At 40.4% G+C, this 9500-nt stretch overlaps 1 pseudogene; it reads left to right on the forward strand.

Annotated features, from left to right (window-relative positions):
• Nucleotides 1-7930: 7930 nt before the first annotated feature.
• Nucleotides 7931-8661, forward strand: LOC110322533 (annotated as a pseudogene).
• The last annotated feature ends 839 nt before the right edge of the window (nucleotides 8662-9500 follow it).

Raw genomic sequence — 9500 nt, forward strand, 5'->3', positions numbered from 1 at the left:
AGGCCCTTGTGTACATGTTATGGCTTCCAGCATCGTGTTTTTTATGAGATTGCTGAGTGTTCAAACAAGGGGCTCTCTGTTTCTCAGACCTTCTCTTGGGCTCTTTTCCTTCTCTTTGGTTATTTTGCCTATTCCCAATGTGTTAGCCTGTATTGTATGTTAATGCATTTTATTTTATTATACTATATTTATTATTATTCTGTAGAAGCCTGTTTGTTTTCTAATGAGAGACAGAAAGTGAATAGATCCTGATGGGAGTGGAGGTACAGTGGGGGCTGGGAGGAATAGAGGCAGGGGAAACCTTAATCAGAATAGATTATGTGAAGGAAAAAGTCTATCTTCAATAAAAGGTAAAAGTGTCTCAGTAGCAGCTAGGAAACAGGAAAATGTGTTGGGAATAAGCCGAATATTTCCAAGATACAGTGTAGAGCAGACCAGGTTAAGGAAAACAGACCCCAGTGAAACACGTACTTAAAAACAGGCTTCCGGTGCACATATTAGCTCATCATAAGAATTACTGGAAGCAGAGACGACTTTGTGTAAAGGCCATAACTCTACTTTGCATGATTTCAGAAAAGTCAGAGCTGACTGAGTCATTTCCTGTTTAAAATTCTTCCCTGGTCTCATCTGTCCTTTACACAATATAAGATTTTCGAGATGGCAACCTATCCGCTTTGATGTCTCTTGCTCATTGACCCCATTTACTTAGCACGTTCCACTCATATGACCGAATCTGCATGCCCTTCTACAGTAGACACACGTTCTTCATCTTTCACCCTTTAGCCTGGGTATCATATTCCTCGAGAAAGGTCGCTGACCCTAATCTGAGTCACACACACTGAAATGTTTTTTTTGTTGTTGTTGGTTTCTTTGTTGTTGTTTTTTGTTTTTGCTGTACACAGCTTTTATACCTTTGTTTAAGTCATCACATTATATATATATATTACTTCCCACCTGCTTTTCCAAAACTGAAACTTCATGACGCCATGGAAAGAGTGAAGAACGAAGGAAGCACTCCTGACTTAGAAGGTAGAGGATCCCTTCATCTGGAACTCTTGCTGGCTGGGAAGGCAGAATCCCAGCTCAGTTAACATTTACTATAAAAAGATGCCAATTTCGTGTTAAAATAGTAGTAGCTGAGGTTTAAAGACAGGACTGAATATGAACTCAGTCCTTTGACCAGATAATGACTGAGCATCTCAAGCAAAACTGAAACTAAATACTAAAGGACAAAATCAATTGTCAATAGCCCTGGAGGAAATAACCTGTCCCTTGACAAGTCCTTGTTTGCTACAGCAATATAGACATTTTCTCGCAAGCAGCACCCAACTCACAGTATTTTATCTGCTTACTTCTCTTGATTTTATTACACAAAGACTATTATAATTACACATAGAGAAATGTGGCCTGCCATTAACAGAACCTAATTATTAATTAACTTAATTCATTAAGGGAACAGAACCATTTATTAAGTAGAAAATACATAGTACCTAAATTAAATTAAACCAATCATAATTGAAGTTTGGTATGAAGACACACTCCAAAGGCTGAGGCAGGAGGATTGAGAATTTGAACTCAGCTTGGGCTATATAGCAAGATCTTGTCTTAAAATAATGTTTTATTTAAATGTATTGGGGTTTAATTTTTAAAATTATAATTATGATCTATGCTTTTAAGTTAGTTTAACAAAAATTTCAACATGCTAAGAAAATTATTAAAAGTATTTATCTCCTAGTCTTAATGCAAGTTGATATGCCAAAGCTGGTTGATATCCATAGGATACCTCCCCTTTTCTGAAGAGAATCAGAGAAGGGGTGGACAGGGAGGGTAAAAGGGAGGGACTGGGAGAGAGGAGGGAGAGGAAGCTGAAATAAGGATGTGAAGTAAATAAATAACTTAATCAATAAAAATATATTCTTGGAAAGCAAGCAAAAGACAAACAAAAGTATTTATCTCTCATTTACATGTGCATATCAATAAACATTTTTTTTTTTGTTTTTTGTTTTTGTTTTTTTTGTTTGTGTGTTTTTCAAGACAGGGTTTCTCTGTGTAGCCCTGGCTGTCCTGGAACTCAAGCTGGACTCAAACTCAGAATTCTGCCTGCCTCTGCCTCCCAAGTGCTAGGATTAAAGGCATGCGCCACCACGGCCTGGCAGTAAGCGATTTTTAAAAACTTTCTAGAAGGATATGTTGAAGGATAACTGAGACAAATCTGGCTCATGTCCAGTGAGCTAAATACTTAGCACCTGGCACAGAGATTCCATTTTCCTTGCATCTTTGAGGAGACATATAGTCCTGTGGTTTCAACAGGATGGGGGAATACCAAGAAGAGTCAGACACTAGGGGGGACTCCAAATTCGGGGCACAAACCTCTCAACATCTTGTCAAGCTTGTGGAGATGGTTCAGCCGTTAAGAGCACTGACTGCTCTTCCAAGGGTCCTGAGTTCAATTCCCAGCAACCACATGGTGGCTCACAACCACCGGTGATGAGACCTGACGCCTTCTTCTGGTGTATCTGAAGACAGCTATAGTGTACTTACATCTAATAAGAAATAAAATCTAAAGAAAAGAAAAGAAAACAAAAGGATCTGTGAGACACAAGGGAGGGTGGGAATGAGACCCAAAAAGGATGTGTGAGACACAGGGAGTGGCTGAAGGGCCAATAAAAAATAAAATAAAATAAAATAATAAAATAAAATAAACAGCTGCCTGGAAACTTTACCAGTTGCCTGTTGTTGGGGGTACAACTATGGGCTTGATCCCTCGCAAGATAATGAATGGTATTTGGAAAACATCTCAGTATTTCTACAAAACCTTGATGATTGTGTCTTAGGGGAAAAGAGGCAATGCTTGCATAGGCCATGTTTCAGTAAAGTTCAGAAATCCTGCCTCCGTGCTGCCATGTGATCCTCTACTAAAGTAATTGCAGATGAAACACAACTCACAACCCAGTACTTTTTTTTTTTAATGTCTCCCTGCTCCTTGCCTCCTAGAAAATGGTAACAGAGTGTGGCCACTAGTGCCCACAAGTTCCTGGGTTCCTGAAAGGAAAGCTGGGGATCGATGGGAAGGACATCGAGAGAAATAATGAGCCAAGACAGAGTTCTCTGATCAAGACGCAATCTTTAATTGTAGGGTCTTGAATTTAAGGGGGCGAGACCCATCCCCCACTTTGTCAGGATCTCAGGAAAGCAAGCTCAGCCTCTGAGCAGGTGGTGGCTTCTCACAGGCAGCTGCACACAAGAGACCTTGCCTAGGTCAGAAGACTCCACCCTAGGCGGGCTAGCCAACTGTGGCAGAAACAGGCTCGGGGCAAGGGCACAGCAGAGGGGGCACAGCAGAGGGTCCCACGACCCTCATCCAGGCTAACAGAACAAAGAGATCTACAGAATGGAAAAGTTCAGATTCAAAGGCAAATAACCTTAGGTGACACCAGGCTTAGTCACATTTATTTAAAAGGAAAACAAATGCTTCAAAATCACACTGGTTTAAAGGTTCCTCCCTCTTCTGGCCCTTCCAATCTATCTACTCCTTCTGCAATGGTCCCTGGGCTATGGGGAGAGGGGGGTATGATAAAAATGTCCCCGTTTATAGTTAAGCACAGATACTTTTCTTTGTACTTTAACCAGTTCTGAGTTTCTGACTTAACCGAAGTGCACAAAGCAAGTTCTATGATGACGATTTGAACTCTGACCCTCATGCTTACACAGATAAGGTTCTTGCTTTCTTAGCCATCCACGGGGTCCTATGCCTGTTTTCTTGTGTGGATTCTAGGGGCCCAAGCTCACTCAGGTCTCTGTGCTTATTCAGAGAGCTGAACCATCTCCTTATCCTAAATCTTCACCTTTATATGTATACGGTATGTATTCACTGTTGTATATGTGTGGCACACATATGTGCATATATGATGAGTCCAGAAACCCGCAGTGAGACACCCCTTCCCTGTATATTTTGAGGCAGTCTCTCACTTGAACCAAGGGCCTGTCAGTTGGGCCAGTCTGGCTAACTAGCTTGGGAATGGACAAAACTGGGGAATGCAGTAGAATCCCTTGTTCCTGCCTCCAGAGCACTCTGAGTACAGGTGCTGCGTCATATCCATACGCTATTTACCTATGTCCTGGGGACCTGAACTTGGATCCTCGGGCTTGTACAAGTGCTTAACCAGCAGCTGGGTCCTTTTTTCACTTCTTGATATAATCTTTTTAGGTTAAGATTTCAATATATGCACATGGGGGTAGAGGTGGGAAGGAGTTCTGGCCACATTCTGACCACAGCAATGCTCAAAATCAAAATCAAGTTAGGTTTTCCTTATACAATGAGCAATTACAATTTAATGCAGGTCTATACATTCCTCGTATGATTTTGATTAATATGTTAAGTGACGATAAGTAGGAATTTCAAACACTGCTTAAAGATCTATTTTCTCAAGGTAATATTACACACACTGATAGATGTACATCCTTACATAGAATAAATCTAGGTTTTTTTATTATAATATTATTTAATATGATAGAGCTATCCAAGGTGCTAGAATTACAAGTCATATATATATATATATTTAAATCTGGGTTTGTAATAACACTAGAAAGAAAGTTAGTGACATTTTTCTGTAGACCTTTCTAAGTCCCCACAGTGTTCTGCTTGATTCTGTTGTTTGCTTTTTGAGTAAACAATCTGTCGGAAAATGAAGAGTTGCTGTTGTGTTTGGAGAAGCACTCCAGTTGAGCTGTTCTCTGGCTAAATAGGTTTCTGTGGGCTGGTCTGTCCATGATTCTTAACACTGAGTGTAGGAGAAAATGTATTTGGGGTTCCAAATAGCATTCCTAGGAATAAAAACTGCAGTAGGACGGGGACTTCGTGTTCTGTTCTAGTCACTCTGTCCCTTTGGCAGTCATTTACTCTTTCAGGCCATTGTGGGACTCTGAACGAACAGGAGACAATCTGTGTTCGTACTTTGAGTGGCAAGTTTAATGTAGACACATCTGCGAATCTGAGAGCAAGATTCCATTGGCTCCCACTGAGCTCCTTCACCCCCTAAACTTGGCCACAGCTCCTCCAGTCTTGCTATAGTCATGGCTGGATGGAGTGTGTGCACCCAGAGCTGTGGGAACATTTCAGTGCTGAGATTCAGTGCTGGAGCTCGGAGCCAATGGTTAAAACCCCAGGGAGCGCCTTTTAAAATTGCATCTCTGGTTTCCTGGGTGATGTACACATCGGCAGTCATGTGAGAACAATATGCAACTTTGTTCCTCAAAGTGTGGGCCACTTGAGTTTGGTACAGGAAGGAAGAAAATGAGAAGCTGCGCGGCATTTAGATTAAGCTTCCTGCAGGAGAGGGGGAACGTGGCGAATATGCTATTTTGCACAAGATTAGAATTGAAACCACATAGGGCCAACATACTCAAACCTCAGTGTATGAATAATTCTTTTACTTCTCTTCAGGATGAAAACAAACCTCTAGTACATAACCACAGGCCCTTAGAGCTACAGGTGTTTTAAAACTTCAAATGATCATTACAGGTAGTCCTCGAGTGGCACAGCAATGCAGGAACAGTACGTGTTTGTGCCCTGAAATCATGAAAAGCCATCACAATAACAAATGGGGGATCTGTGTTGCTTCCGTGGCCATTAGAAAGGGTCAACACATTAAAATCTCTTATTGTTGGTTTTTGATCTAGAAAGTAAATAAAAAATAGTAAAATGGTACATTTTGGGTGTAAACATTAAAATCCTTAATAATGACATGGTTTGTAACAAATCAGCCAAGGTGATTCCAGCTGTAGCTATAGGTTGGACAGCACATCCTATAAATCTTTTTTTTTTTTAATTCTTTTTTAAAAGACTTATTGTATTTATTTTAAGTCTATGAGTACACTGTAGCTGTCTTCAGACACACAAGAAGAGGGCATCAGATCCCATTACAGATGTTTGTGAGACACCATGTGGTTGCTAGGAATTGAGCTCAGGACCTCTAGAAGAGCAGTCAGTGCTCTTAACGGCTGAACCATCTCTCCAGCCCCAGACAACGCATCTTATAATAGTAACAAAACACAGTTGGTATGAATGTAGGTCCGAATGGATATTCAGAGAGGTTGATTGACAGACATTGTTCTTGACTAATCTGAGACAAAGAAAGAGATTTGGGGGAACACGGAGAACTGATTTCATCTGAAGAAATGAGGCTTTGTCTTGATTCCAGCAGGCCAAGAATTGTACTACAAAAGGTGGTTAAATAAAAACTTTCTTCCATCTCTAATGCTTCCTTTGAGGCACGGTAAATTGCTTTATCATAGTCTATATACCAAAGTCTGTATATCATAGTCTATATATCCATGGGCTGAGAGCATGATTCATGCCACACGATGCTGTTGTGACATAGTGAAAACTTAGAGAGACAGGGCTGAGGTGACATTTTAAGTTATTGGAGACTGGCCTGCAAATGGCTTTTTTTTTTTTTAATATTTAGAAATTCATACTTGTATTTTGATTTTCTTCATGCCAGATCCTGCTGTTAACTCCTCTCAGAGTCACCCCCACACCTTAGACCGCCCACTACCACTTCCTACCTCCCTACTCTCCCCAAATTTTGTGCCCCCACCCCCATTTTTAACTCAATAACTTACTCTTTTCAATTTGTTTTCCATACACTTACAGTGTAGTGTCATCCACTGGAGTGTGGTTATCCAACCAAAGGTCAGACCATTAAATAAACTGTCTCTCCCTCATCCAGAAGAATCGGGGCTCATGAATCGCTTCAGGATCCATGCTGGAATGCTGACTGGCTTGATCCTCTGCAGGTCTTACAAAGGCAACCATTGGTGCTAATTGGTTTGTAAACACAACAGTCCTGCTGGGTACAGAAAGCATTGTTTTTCTTTGGTTGTCCCTGACCTCTGACTTCTACAACCTTTCCGATCCCTTTTCCAAGATGGCCCCTGAATCCTGGGATAAAGATGTCTGTCCCATTTATGGAGGAGTACCCCAAAGTTTCTTATTCTCTGCACTTTGACCATTTTTGGGTTTCTGTACCAATGACTGTGTGCTGCTACAAAGTAACTTCTTTACTGAGTTGGGGAGTTGCTCTAGTTCTGGTCCAAAACAGATTTACTGCATCCTCAAAGGGTATTGTGGGAGCCATTTCTTTCTCTGTCACTGTTTCACTACACAGCTGCCAGGCGAGCAGCTTGTTCCAACACATCCCATACCAGGCTGTGCTTGCTGTCTTAACAAAAGCCCAGGGCAATGGGAGTAACTATCAACTAAAACCTGTGAAACGTGAGCAAAGAAAAAACTTTCTTTAATTTAATTATCTGAAATATTTTGCTACAAGATTGGAAAACTAACTTACTGCTGGGAAAAAAAGAAGAAACGGAGTTTTAAAAAATTAACTCATCATCGTGATGGCTAGCAGAAAAGTTGAAAGAAGGAAATTTTATAAGAATCAAGGTTGTTTCTTAAGTGTGATTTTTTAAAAGTAAGTGATTTGTGCTCATTAAGTCAATTGGTAGAAACAAGTTTTTAAGATGATTTTAGAGTATGAAATAATTTGTCAAAATAGCTTTTAGGAAAATAACAAGAATGCATAAAAATAGTAAAATAAAATGGTGAGGTCAGGCCTGTGTTTTAACACATTTTGTGAATCAATTTTGGTAATTTTTTAAAGACAAGAATCCCACATAGCATACAACCATTTTGTAGAACCACAGCCATAAGTAAACATGCGAATTTATTGTAGGAGAGATAACTATCTAAAATGTCTTTATAGAGAGAAAGAGTAAGTCATTATATTTTTAAAAAGGGTTAAGAATAACTGTATTTTGACCCTTTCCCATTCCAGCCTGAATGAAGAAGGCTCGCGGACCAGTGACACCCAGGAATTAAGAGTTTTTTGAACCCAAGAGGTCGATGACAGCTGCTCTGGCTGTCACCATGCTACAAGATGAATACATTGAGCTGTACCACAAACAATACGAATATCATTTGGGCTTCCATAAGGAAAAGAGAAAGAAAGGTTTAGAGGCCCATGAATGTTCAAAGAAGCCAATAAATAAATAAAGAAATAAATAAAGATTGGCCCAAAGGCAAAGCTCTACAGTAAACAGCGCCATGCTGAGAAAATACAAATAAAAAGACTATTAAGATGCATGAGAAGAGAAACACCAAGCAGAAGGGTGATGAGAAGACTCCACAGGGAGCAGTCCCCGCCTATCTGATGGCCAGAGGCAGTTGAGAGCAAAAGTACTATCCAGCATGATTAAGCAGAAATGGAAAAAAAAGGTGAGAAAATGAGAGGTTCCTCTGCTCAAAGTTCATACCCAAAGAGAAACAGAAGTACTGAAAGTTATTTGAACAGGAAGAAGAAAGAAAGCATGGAAGAGAATGGTTACTAAAGTCTCCTCTGTTGGTGATGGTTTTACAAGGAAACCACCTATTAGGCCAATGGGTCTGCGTTTCAAAAAAAAAAAAAAAAACCCATACTCGTTATGAAAAAGAATCCATCATCCCCATTATATACAACCCTGGGTGTGATCACCAAAGGTACAGTTACTGAAGTGAATGTGAGCGAGTTGGAGGTTGTGACACAAGGAGGCAAGTAGTCTGCCCAAGTTACCAACAACCATGAGAATGATGGGTGCATAAAAGCGGTCTTGCTGGTTTGACAGAGACGATATACAAGTCATTCCACTCAATACCAAAGACTACACACACAGGAAAACACTATCATGTGTGCCCTTCCCCTAGCCTTGAGCAGGCTAAATAGACCTTAAGTGTTTGCCACAGTTGTTCTTCCACTGACAAAGTGGAGTCTTCTGCCTTGCTGCACATACCTGCAATTTTCTACAGGAACAGACTGCTTGCTGAGCTTGCTTTGCAACATAATCCAGCTGAAACAAAGAATGGGTCTCTGGGCTCTCCCTATATAAATACAGTGCTAAATATTAAACTTTGAATCTTGATCAGAAACCTTTGTCCTTTCAGGTACCCAGTTCATCCATGGCTGCTGGACAGCTACACCATTACTGGGATCTTTCTGAACTACCAAGCAGCCTTACTCCATGTGCAGTCATCAAGAAGTATTTATTAAATTGTAAAGGAAAATAAAACACTGCCCATTTTTATTTAAAAAAAAAAAGAAGAAGAAGAATTGTATTTTATCTGCAGTGTTTTCTCTTTGCCAACAGTATCCCATTCATAAGCAACCAGGAAGTGGCTCTGTGGCTGAAGTTTGCTAGGATAATGGGTAGACTAGCTTAGGAATTGGACTGATTTTCCAAAGTGAGCATAGTGGGCTTGAGGGAGAGCATTTGGGAATCTAGCGATCCAGTGATAAATGTGAGTGAGTCCAGGTGGAAGAAGGAAGCAGCTTGAAGGGAGAGAGCCTCAGCAATTGCTGTCAGATATGATGGTCATTAGCATATTCATTAGGACTCTGGATTAGAAGCAAGCACCAAATTAATGGAACAGTTGAAAAATGAGCTGGGAACATCAGCTTACAGTA

The sequence above is a fragment of the Mus pahari genome, chromosome 5 (assembly GCF_900095145.1).
Source record: "Mus pahari chromosome 5, PAHARI_EIJ_v1.1, whole genome shotgun sequence".
Classification (NCBI taxonomy): domain Eukaryota; kingdom Metazoa; phylum Chordata; class Mammalia; order Rodentia; family Muridae; genus Mus; species Mus pahari.